Raw genomic sequence first — 13331 nt, 5'->3', positions numbered from 1 at the left:
AAAGAAAGAAAGAAAGAAAGAAAGAAAGAAAGAAAGAAAGAAAGAAAAAGATTAGCATTTTTCAATGTAAAAGGAAACAAGATGTTTGGTAGATCCCTCTCCAGACTGGAGCTTTTATGGAATAATTAGACAGAATGAAAACATGTGTGACTTTCTCAGTCTGCATGAAGCAGCATCTGATTTTTCACACTGTGTCATGCCAACTTAGAGAAATAAGAACCTATTGTTTCTACAGAAAATGGAAAATAGTGTCTAACAACAAAATAAGTGCATCTTTGGCTGAGAATGCCCACTGCCACACTTTGGGTCATTCACATGAATAAATGTACAGGGCATTTCACAGCTCTTCTGTTGTCTGTATTTTCCACCTACTTAAAGCAGAGCAGCTATGTTGTACTACCTAAAGTAACTGTGGAAACTCAAAGCCATGGCACTTTTGGAATACACAGGCTCAAGGGCAGCCTATAAACCTGTAAATTTTATGCTGCTTAGAGAAGGTTAGCAACTATGATGAGCCATAGCCATTTTTTTTCTACCTACTCCTCTTTCGGTCTATGCTGGTTATCTGCCTGCTCTACAGCTTGGTTTCCATGAATATCCTATGGAGATTGTCCCAGCCTTACAGTAAGGATTCAGTTCCTGCAATAATAAAGAATGAAGGAACATTTAGTAAAGAGGACAGGCTGTGAACAAAGCATCCTCTTTGCCTGAGGAATTCATTACCATAAGGATGCCGTGGCCCAGGGGCTAGGCAGGATTCAAAAAAAAAAATGACAGACATTTTCAAGGCAAACAAATACACCAAGAGATATAACACTGAGTGTTGTCTGCACTTATGCATTTTTAATATATACATGCATACATACTTATGTATATATGTACATGAAAGAAATATGTGAAAAGCAAGGCATGATTCATAACTGAAACCAATCTGTGTTGACTAAGGAAGGCACTTTATTGGGATTGATTATTCCTCAGATGCCCTGTTGTGCTTTCTGTAAAGCAGCTTGAACCAGTTGTTGTAAAAGATCGTTTCACTTGTCTGAGTCCTAAAACCTCTCAAAAAAGGGAAGTTCTTGGACCTTCATACAAGTACCCAAGGTCTGGGAGATACCCCTGTCATGCTACAGTCCATCTGAGTCAGCTGCTGTTCCTTTAAAAACAGAAGAACCTTAGACCTGCAGTTTGATAGCCAAAACTAGAGATTCTGGGGCCAGGCCAGATTGCGTCTCGTTTGCCAGAGCCCTGCATCCTTCACAGTGTTTATACATGAAGGTGATGATGATGGTGATAAACTAAGAGATCAGTTTAGGAAGTTATCTAAATGATGCCATGCTTTATAGCTCTTACTTCATACTTCCACTACAGACGCTATAGGGTGAGAACAGCTTGGTCCCATGATGCTGTAGTGCAGCTGTATCCAAGGCTCTCTGTAGACCTTTTTTCCCTTGCAGCCTGTGAGTCTGGGCCATTGATGCTAAGACACCACAACTTTTCTTTCTGTCTAATAGAGTGCACCCATGTCACCACCTGGGCTGGTGGGGTACAGAAAGGTGGAGAGTGCAGTGGGGAGAAAGGGCATGGCTGGGGCACCACAAGGTCAAAACCTACCTAAGGCATTCCCCAGAGATTACCCACTCCCCATACTTGAGTCCAAGCTTTGTCCAAACAGAGATGAAACCTCTTTCAAAATGCACATGGCCTTCATCTTAAAAACTTTATTTTTTGTAACTACTAATTTTAGTGTCTTGCCTATATTTTTTTCTATTTGACAAATTATACTCTTTATTAACAGATTTAAAACTCCTGTAAAACAGCTGCAAATTATCTATTGAGGCTTTCTTTTTCTTCTGTTTCTTTTCTCCTGCAATGTTATTCTCTGCTGTACAATTGTGTTTGCCTTGGACTATGGAAGGAGTTAGGTAAATCAATTTTAAGCAAACCATATATTGTATGCTTATATAGTTTCATTTCCAATAAATAACCTGGAATAGCTAGTCAGCTTTACATGCAATCTTAATTTGAGTTTCATATGCATAACGGAAGCAAGGAAAAATGGGACAGACTTGAGAAGGGAAGAAAGATTATACGGCTACAAGCACAGTGCGATGTAAACTCATTTACAAGGGCATCTGCATCTGTATGTCCAGTCAAGTGGCACAGTGAATTGCGAGGGGATTATTGATTTCAAAATGACTTAGCTGCAGCCATCCAGTACTGCGAATACCTTATTGCTTCCCTTAGCTTCATGTACCAATTTGATCATATTTTGTGTATGTCTCAGCAGTCACAGATGTAAATCCTGAAAATAAGGTGATTAAAAGGGCAACAACCACAAAAATAAATAAATAAATAAATAAATTAGAAGAAAAGCAGTTTCTCATCACATAAGAGATCAGGTTTGCTCTTCAGTTTCAAAAGCCACAAAACTTATACTTACCTTTGAAACAATTCAAATGAAACTTCTTACAGAAATGCTGAACACCAGCCCTCTGAAAATCTGGTCCCATCCAAGCTGGAGCCATCCAAACAAATTTAGATCGCTTTTAAGTCCTGAAACTTTTAACTTCCGAAATCAGCATGGGTACAACTTACTGAATGTGTGTTTAGTATGGAGCTAAAAGAACTTTGAAATTGCCCATTACAAGCTTTCAAAAATATCCATGTGCACACAGGACTGTTAATCTTTTAAAATTATATTATAAGAGGAGCAAGAAAGAAGCAGCATCTCCCCTCACATATGGATTAAAATTTTTACACTGAAAATAATTAAAATACCATGACAAATTAAGAGCTGATAAAAGACCATAGCTAAAGATTTATGATTTTATTTATTTATTTATTTATTTTAAGAGCCCTTAAGTTTTACCAAATGTACAGTGCTCCATGTATTCATCTCTAACATCTGAATCCAGTTAGGAAAGATTTTCAACTAAAAGGGTGTTCCTTTGCATCAAAATGTGTAGCAAGATCTCTGTGTTACGCATGTCATCTTATGACAGTCAGTTAGCTCTCTCGCTGAAGTACATTAGGAAACAGTTTTAAAGAGCTTGCACCTTTTGCCAGAATGGATAAAAAGAAGAAAAAATAATAATAATAAAATAAAGAAAAAAGATAAAGAAAAATAAAGAAAAATAAAGAAAAATAAAATAAAATAAAACAAATAAAATAAAATAAAAATGAAATAAAATAAAATAAAATAAAATAAAGAAAATAATGGTTTAACAGCCATGTATGTCATACCATTATACTCCCCACCTTTTTCAAAGGTCAGTGAAGTGTCATTTTGTGACTACTAATTTATTCAGAAAGCACAGCTTAACTGTTCCTGTGACTTCTTAAAATGATGACAACACATATTGGGTGGGGGTAGTATTCAAAAGTGTAGACAATACACATTTAGTGAGTATCTTCTTAGATACTCACGTCTTACATCAATCACTCCTGACATTTCCAAGGAGAAATCCTATCTGGACCCTAAAAATCTATTTCCTTTCCTCATGACAGCTGTGATTAAGGCAGGGCAGCTTGTACCATGCAATTCTCTAATGATGAAGGCAGCCATTCATGTCAACTCCCTTCTTAAAGTTGCAGCTATCAGAAATATTTTGATATGAAATTTCCCCCCTTTCATTTGTTCTTTGCACATTTCCAATGAAAATCAGTTTTATGTGGTTGGTTTACAGAACTATCCCTAGAGGTCTACTGCAGCCAGTAAGAAATCAAACCCTCTGGTTTCCAAAAGGTAAAGCTGGCTGTGACTCAGCTTGGCACCTGGTATTTCTATGGAGTAGAAACGGAATCGCAGTGTTAATTTGTCATCTGGAGCCCTCTTCACATCGCTTTGTATAATGTGAATGGGATGTAAGAGTAGTTCAGTGCCTCATGCTATATTAGTGTTCCGCTCAGGGCAATGTAGACTCAAATCTCATTAAATATGGTTGTTTGAAATGACTTAGACATTCAATGCATTGGGTCTGTATTATCAGCACTTACAGTAGGTCCAGAAGCTCATTGTCTGGGTTGTATCAATGCACAGGTTCACTACCTTTCTTCACTTATCTGAGAAATACCCACACTAGTTAAAATTAGAAATGCTCTGACAGTGGATTATCTGCTGCTCACTTCTACCAATAGGTGATGGCAAAAAAGCACCACTTTTTATTGAGTTAATAATTACCAACCTTTTGAGGAAAGAAAATGATCTATCTTTTTATTTCTAATATAATGCAACACAGACCTCCCTTTTCACGATTCAACACTCAATAACTAGACTACAGGAGACAAGAAAAGTACTGTGATACATTAGAAGTCAAAAACACTCCCTACTTTCCACCTCAACTCTCACTAGGCTACTAAAGTTAAACCAGAGCCATCCACTGGTAACTGATCACTTCCCAGCATTTCAGCATTAGATGATTTTTCTCCTCTTTATGAAGGACACTGTAATTCTGTTGGGCCTCAGATGGAATTTCAAAGTCAACCTGCGGTCAAGTGTGTGAATCTCAAACAAGATCAGGACACATCTGGAGGCCTGTGCATTACTGTCCTACCCTATTAAAAAGCAACAACAATAACAACTGTTTAGGAGTTCCTGGGGCTGAGTCTGACAGCAAAAACAGATGGATCAGACTTCAGGATTTAATTTTCAGATGTGATTCCCCCTTGCAGAGGAATGGCTGGCACAGTTTATGATCTTAAAAGAGGTTAATTAATTTTTGAAAAGTCAAATTCTGTTCTAAGATGATATACAAGACTCCACAAAAAGGTTTTGCAGCCTTGTGTGTGTGTGTGTGTGTGTGTGTGTGTGTGTGTGTGTGACAATATACGTATTGTACTGTGGATCACAAACTCTATGTAGTGTAGTAACTCCATTGGAGTTACTCACCAAGCCACTCTGACTCAGGAGTGACCATGACAATTTGGTTAGCTAATGATCTGGCTGCTCATCTTTCAGTCATGTAATAGGTTTGCCTTGTTTTAGCCCTTAGAGCAAGCAGCAAATCAACACTCATCAACATTATGTCATGTTCATAATTACTACTAACTTGACATATTTTTTAGACAAAAGCTTCCCTGATTAAAATATTTGCAGATAATGACAATTGAAAATGGAAGGTTGAAAACAACTATAACAAAATTATTAGGTTCTAAGTAACTAGTTTTCACACTTGCCTTTCACACATGGGTAGGAAAAGTTATGTATTGTTTACGGCAGAAACACAGTTCCTCTTAAACTTTATTCATGACAAAATTCAGCTTGCCCGTCAACCACAAATCTAGTTCATGTACATTTAAAGCCTAGGGTTTGCATGGGTTTGATTTTATTTATTTATTTTTGTGCAAGAACTATTTACATGCTCTCAATATGAATATGTAATAGAGAGACCACTTGCTTAAATACATTCACTCACATGTACACATACACACACTCTGCTTCATGCATCATTATCGTACCATAGGGGTAAGATGATGAATCCTATTTGCCTGAAGAAAAATTAATTTATTTCATAAAAGCCAGCAATTAATCCTGATGAGTTTTCTGCACTGTATTTCAAATTTGGTGCCTGAATGTTTTCTGAAGTTTCCTCTTTCCACTTGTTCTTGTTTAGTATGTTTTCTTATATGCTGTTTATAATACACAATAATACACTTTCCTGAAAGTTGTGCTAATAACAAATTGAAGATTGAATGATATATCTGTGGCTTAATATAAGCTGCCCAAAACATAATATTTACTTTATAGTGATACTATAACACCCCCCACACCTTTTTATTTTTATGTTTTTGCATAATCCTCGCAATGTCCTGGAAGCCAAACTGCCTGAAACGTGTATGCCTCGCACTTTGTTAAAATAGGTTTGGCTGTCATGCACACCTTTGTAATGACTGTTGGAGAGATGAAAGCACAGATGAGACATAAGCAGAATCTGGATCTATAATCCCTTTTCTTTTCTGCTTCAGTTTTGCAATAATTCAGCTCTCCATGACTCCATCCTGTTTTTACAATGGTCCATGTGGAAACACAAACTACTGAAACATTCAGATCTGTATCAGGACTTGCCTACCTTTCAAGTAAGTCAAGGCAAGCTGAAATGCAAAAATATACAAAATGTATGTAAGAACTAAGTTTCTGCAGCAGGCTAAAGAAAAGGGTTATGATTTTGTTAGAAGCAAAGTCTATCAGTTGTCACTTAAAAAAACAGCATTTGTCAAAGAATTACCATCTGGGATATACACTTTTTAATGGTAATTGGTGCATGAAGAATCTGTATGATCTCAACTCTAAGTTTTATCTAAGCATTATCACAGTCTTACTGGATTTAAGGTGAATTGAGTCTTTTATAAGAACATATTACCCATTATTCTTCATTTCCTGTTGTACCTGGTATTCCTTCAATTAGCCACATGTGTCAAAGCTAGACTTAATGATAGCTAATCTTCAAGAGATGCCTGTTAATTTTATCTGTCTGTGTCTGGATCAAGATAGAGAGCAGACAACTCCCCATTAGCTAACATATTCTTCAAGCTCAAAAGCTGGAGAACAAAATACAAGAGAGAAATAGACTCAGCTAAAATTTTCTTATTTCTGGGGAGACTGCTCTCTGCTAATCATGCCCTATCGGGTAGTCATCTGCTCCAGCCTGCATGAACTAGAAAGAAAGAAACATAATTATGAAGTAGGAAAAATAATGTCCTGTTTACTGCAATAAAGAGTCAGAAAGTTGATGCTTTCAGAGTATTTATTTCTTTTTATTTTTTACCAAGTTTCTTATAGGAGGAGGATTCTCAGTTTGGAGAAAGAACAAACATTTAAGATAAATAACCTCAGTCTCTTGGAACGGGAAAGGAGCTCTCCCCCTTTTTCAAGAACTCTGCTCTGGAAGTTGAAGAAACAAAAAATAAAACCAAGGTAGTCACAGATCTCCCCATCTGCCACACAGTGATCAAGCCAGGATTTTTCCCAAAGCCTGGATTATAAGTAACAATATAAGTAAAGTTTCTTTAACAGAGCACAATTATTCCCAAGCATCAACTGCAGATCATTGGTGTCTCAGAGCAGTAAAAGTCGAAGGCCCAACAGATTTTAAAATCAAGTGAATACCAAATCTAACATTTCTGCTCATCAGGAATCTGTCCTCTACTATCCACAAAACATTTCTTTAAAATGCAGATGACATCCTCTAACTTTTGCTTTTCTCAGATGACATTTGTTCTTATCAACAATAATATCTCACCAGAATGCACTAGATATGTGGCAGCAAGGCAGGAAAGAAGTGTCCTGACCCTACAAACAAAACAGTTTAACCTTCATAAACCACACATGGGCATGATTTTTAGAAAACAACAAACAGCTCCAATTTATGACACTTAAAAATAATCTGATTTTCAAAGCACAGGTGCTCAAAGTCTTAAATCACCTGCTTCCTCCAAGTCCAACCACCTGAGAACTAAAGTGCTCCAATACTATCTACATTAAAAAACTGTACTCAGAGTCTCTTTCATCCCAGTTAATATGGGAAACAACTTAATTGCAGAGGAAGTTGTGTATCATGGCTACCTTCATGTTAAAATGACATGCATACATTTCTCACCTACAGAAAGTGAGTTTAATCTCCCAATACCAAAAATATGCTGGAGAATTACAAATATACATAGCTGCATTTTAATAAAGGGCTAAAAATAAAGTTTTGCTGAAGCAATAGACAAGCACAGCATTTGCAATATGTGTAATTCTCTTAAAGGACTAGAGCCTTTAGTATTTTCAGCTATATTTATTGTCCAGTAAATGCTGACTCAAAATGAGAATAAATAAATACACTCTAAAGCAGACATCCTCTTGCCTATGAGCACACTCAACAATTTTTCTTCCAACAGAGTAATTCCCATAAAGAACACTGTGACTTGCACTAATTAGTTAAATTGTCTCTTTTTTCTCTCCTCTTTGTGTTGAAGTAGTTGCTATGTTGTAAAGTAATTGGTTCAGGGGTTAATCCCTCGCTTCCTTTCTGTCTCAGAGGCAAGTATATACAAATATGTCCACTTTTTAGAATGTTATCACAGTGCCCTCTCTTGTCAAAAGTAAATCAAGAGGGACTAACAACAGATAAAGGGTCTGGAATTTTTGGTGGGGGAGGGAGAGCTGTTTAGCTGTTTTTCTGAGTGCTGTTTTACACACTGGATTCAAATGAAACTTTCTCTCCAAAGACTCACTAAGCAGAGACACCTTAATGAATTGCTCAGATGTGTTGCTAAGCTGCATACCAAGAACAGACATTCAGGAAAACAACACAAGTATCACATATGTTTCATAGCATCGTGTTTTATCCTTAACCCTGAAATTCAATTATTTCCTTTAAACTGGATCAATAATTACAAGATTAATCCATGCCTATGACACAAATTCACTTAATTTGTCAGTAGTTAGGAAATTATAAACTTTCAAGCGTATAAACACCTGTAATGCTGCTAGTAATTCAAAGACTTGAGAATGGGAAATTTCCATGTGAGTAGGTGACGTCAGACAGATTTAACAGGAAATAAAGATAACTACTGATGATAATTTTCAATAACAAAAACATTAAAAAAAAAAAAAAAGACTTTAATTTGTGAAATCTGCAAGGTAAACATGCCACATTGATGATGTATAAAATTAGAAGGAAAATAGATAACATGGAATGACACACCTGAAGGAAACTGCTCCTTTTATGGAGAAATTAGGATTTAAGGTATAGTCTTTTCCCTGGGTTTCTGTTGGAATACAGAGAGGTGGACATGATTGAAATTTGCATTTAAATGGAAATGGTTAAAGGTAAAGGCACAATGTTTAGAAAAATGAGAGTATCCATTTTTCTAAGAGGGACACATACTGTTATTGTATACCATTAAGGTGTCACAAAGCCTAAAAATGTTTAGAAATATTAGGCACTGCCACAGAACAAAGAACAGCAAAATGCCATTTGGAAATGACTATACACTGTGAATGAATCTGACCGAATACTACATCATATACAATTGTCTTTAATGTTTTCTGCTGCCATTACCTAATGTGAGTCCTGTTCACTAAACAGTAGAAGATCTATTAGACAGCTTTCTGCTACTTTTCAACTGCAATATAATGCAGCATTCATTCATCATTCTATCCTGGTGATTTCTGCAGGTCTTTCTCCATAGGATACCACCAGACCCTAAAATGTTTGCCTGGTGCACTTTATGAGAATGCACTGTGAATTTTAACTGTGTCACATGAAAACCCTGATGTGTTTCCGTGATACCAATGAGGAAATACACATTTTGCTGGAGATAATGAAATATAGGAAGCAACGAGTCATGCAATTGTTCAAATCTCAGTTTGATTGGAAAATGCCTTAGCAAATATTTGTATGTGAATCTGAGACAGTAACAAGAAAATATTACCAAGAGGGATGGCAGAAGACAGAGAATCCTTCTCCACCTTCCTTTCTCAAGCAGGAAGATAGCAAATAAATTTTGCATATGTGTGGGTTATATATTCATACATAGAGGCACAAATATATGAATAATCTATATTTTTATAAATAGTATAAATATGTGTATGTGCATGTACCTACACATTAACATATTTACTCACTAAATCACCCTATTTTAGAAGATGTTGATCAGTTCACACCTAATTCTTTAAAGTGAAACATTATGAGACATGAAAAATTTGACTACTTTTTTTTTTTTTTCACTGTTATCATTTTTGGCATTTCTCTAGCCTCTTTCTCTCACCTTCTCACACCTTCTCTAACCTCTTTCTCTTACTAATTTTACAGAAACATTGACCTTTATCATAAAATAGTACTGGTGCAGCTAAAATCAGAAGATACTGAAATCTCAATTGGCAGGATCATTTTTCAGGCAATTTATTTTCTGAGAGAAAACAGAGATCAGGATTGTCTACACAAAAACTCCAATGAGATATTAGTCTTAGCTACCACATCACAGTTCATATTCATATTTACCCCAAGACTTCCAAGGAATTTAAACAGTCTTAGCCTTACTGGATCCATAAAGGTGAGCTCCCTTTCATTCACCTTTTGCCTGTACTGATATGAAGGAATCCCTGGCTTTTCCAGTAAGGAAAGGCAGTGCCATTTGGGGCTTTTTAGCACGTCTTCATTTGAGGCAACTAATTCCAGTGGTTGGGATGAGGGATTAGTTCATGGGGAACAGTACTTCTACTAGTACCAGTCCCTCCTAGCCTCCAAGAGTCACCCAATAATAATAAAGCCATCAATCACTCAGTCAATCAATTTGTGGTGTTCATGATAGAAATATAGGCATAGTAAGGATGGTTTTTTTATTCTCTTGTTGAGCCAGGATCATTCTGAAGAACTAAATTTACCTGCCCATGAAACCCATGAAACTTCCCCATGCCCCCTGGCCCATGAAACCAGGTTTATGGCTAATATCTGCTAAGCCAATAGAATATATTGATAAATCAGCTCCAGACTGTACCAGTGAGGTTCTCTGTTTACACAAACAAATGAGTCATTTATAGACGCAGTAGCAGTGGAGTGTCATCTGATCATTTTTATATTGTTAATAACAGTGGAGATTGGTATTATATCCAAAACTAAGATTAAAATTCACTCAGTCTTGCATGTCTTTGGTAAGGCAGTTAATAAACATGAAAGGCATGTGAAATGGAAACATCATCCAGTTCCCAGAAGACTCTGAGACAGCCGATACAAATATACAGCATGGCCCCCAGTGGAAGCCAGATCAGCCCCTTTATGATAAACTGTTCTGCTGGTCCTTGCACAGCTGTTTTCATTAGGACTAACCTTTAGAATGAGACAGGCAGATCTGTGGACTCTTAAACTAGGTTATTACTATTGAAAAGGAAAAAAAAATAAAAAATAAAATAAAATCTTCAAGTCAACTCAAACAGATGGGCCCCTCCATAAGAGTCCACATTTTTATTTTAATGTCATGTATACCCAACATGAAAAGCAGCATGGATCAAATATATACATCTCCACCATTAAAGGTTCCTTTTTCATACACCTATGAGTGTCTCCACTTCCCAGGATTTCAACTGTCTGCACTGCCAGGGACCAAAAATAAAATTGTAATTGAAATACAGATAAGAGAGAAACCTTTAATTTACCTTCTCCCTGAGCAACAGGACTTTTCCAGCTGCATCTGATATACTTTTCTTTTTCATGCCTGGGCTGGTGCAAAATTATCTTATCAACAGATAAAATATTTTAGGGATTTGGGGATTTTGTGTGCCTCAGGACAAAGGACAGTGCTTGTGAGAAGATCACTGTCCTCTTTTTAAGGCAAAATTCCACCCTTATTGAAATTTCATTGTAACAGAAAAGTATGCTATTTCATTACCATACTATCTGTCATGCCCTTTAGTCACATTTAGTACAGGAACACTTGAGCATCAACAGCTGAGTGTCAAGAACTGGTAGTAGAAAATGACATGAGTATCCTCCCAATAAATCCATTGGTCAGTTTTTTCAACTTTTTGATTTTCGCATATTTTGAAATTCATGAAAAAACATTTCAGCACACTACAGACTACATGCAAAACTCATTCTAGGAAAATAGGATTATGCTATAGTTTGCATATCTGATAACACTGGATCTTTCAATATACTTCCGTGAGTCAATAAAGAATAAAACTGCAAAGTATTGAAAAGAGAGCACAATGGTATGACCCCCACTCAAGCCTGAAAATGAAACATGTTCTACTAAATCAATGAACTAGTTGGAAATGGACTCGTGGAAGCAACTTTTAATGAAAATATATGGCTGCAGACCTTTGCAGATAACCAAAATACAGACTACAGCACCAAGATCTGTAAATACAGTAAAACCTACTTTTAGGATTTTATCCTGATTTATAGCACCTGGTGATGTCAATAACTGAGTTCTACATAATTTATTTTCTGGGCAACATTTTCAGAAATGATTCTTATGAAGTAGCTCAATACTGTCTCTTTATTTATTGTTTTATATGTATTTGTATCTTTGCTGTAGGTACCTTGCTTGATGTTTTCAGCTCTCAACTACTTCTGAGTTATCTGCACCTTCCCATTAGACTAATATCAGAACATCCCTTCTTCCCATTTCCACACCCATTCTTCTTTCTTCCAGACAATACAATTAACAGTATTTTAATTAAAAATCTTTGAGAAAAGGACAATTACTACTTTTGTGCAGCACCTAGCATAGTAAATTTTCCTTCTTAGATCATTGTGTAGTACACTAAAACCATGAAAATCAATACATGTGACTAGTGTATAAGTTCCACTACTCAGGAAAGAAGCAGGAGAAGAAATGAAATTTCATCCAGTATCTCAGCTGGATAGTTGATGCTATAGACTCCATAGCATCATAATGTCAAGTGATAAAAACAGTTGGAATAATATAACTTCACTGCTTATACCTACACTCTTATTCCTACAGATATGGACTCATATTATCACTTCCTCATGATGTTTGGCACCAAGTAACTCCAATGTGAGTACCTGGATAACAAACAGCCCTTCTGTTTTAACTGTTTACTGTCCTTCCACGGCAAACCAGATTTTCTTCATTACTCTCTATAGCAAGAGCAACAAAAGAATACAAGTGAGAAAAAGTTCTCTCTCAAAGTCTTCAGCAGGTTTCCCAGACGCAAGTTCTGACACACTAAGTAAATACTTCTGCTCAGCCTTCATCCACACATTCCTCTTTTGACCAGGAAGGTGAAGAGTAGGATGGAAAGGAATGACTGGAGGAGACATGCCAAAGCAATGACAGTAGAAAAAATATTTTTTCTGCTGATAGATACATGTAATAAACGATTGCTTTCTTCATAGGCATGTAAACCACACAGTTACATGCCTAAATGTTTAACCTATATGTGTTGTTTTTACAAGTCTTTATGCATGTAAAAGCAAAATGTCTTAAAGTCCATTAACATTATCCTACAGTGGTTTTAGACCTTTTTGAAAATGTGGTACTTTGACTTCAGTCTTCCACACTTTAAACTATCATTTAACTTTTTCCTTGAACCATGTTAGAATCAGTCCATGTTTTCTCATTATGTGCTAATGTGCTTCCTGAGCAGTGAAAAAGAGTCATTGGTGATTATTCATACTCGCACCTTAGTCAGTTAATAGCTGAAATAGAGAGAGAGGAGAAGTGAGAGGGGAAGAGAGAGAGAGAAAGAGGATAACATAAATAGATGAAGTTGGGGGGAAAACTTTATGAAGAGAACAAAAAAGAGAAGAGAAGAGAAGAGAAGAGAAGAGAAGAGAAGAGAAGAGAAGAGAAGAGAAGAGAAGAGAAGAGAAGAGAAGAGA

Source organism: Oxyura jamaicensis, chromosome 5 (genome assembly GCF_011077185.1).
Source record: "Oxyura jamaicensis isolate SHBP4307 breed ruddy duck chromosome 5, BPBGC_Ojam_1.0, whole genome shotgun sequence".
NCBI classification, from domain to species: Eukaryota; Metazoa; Chordata; class Aves; order Anseriformes; family Anatidae; genus Oxyura; species Oxyura jamaicensis.
This window is presented reverse-complemented; position numbering follows the sequence as displayed.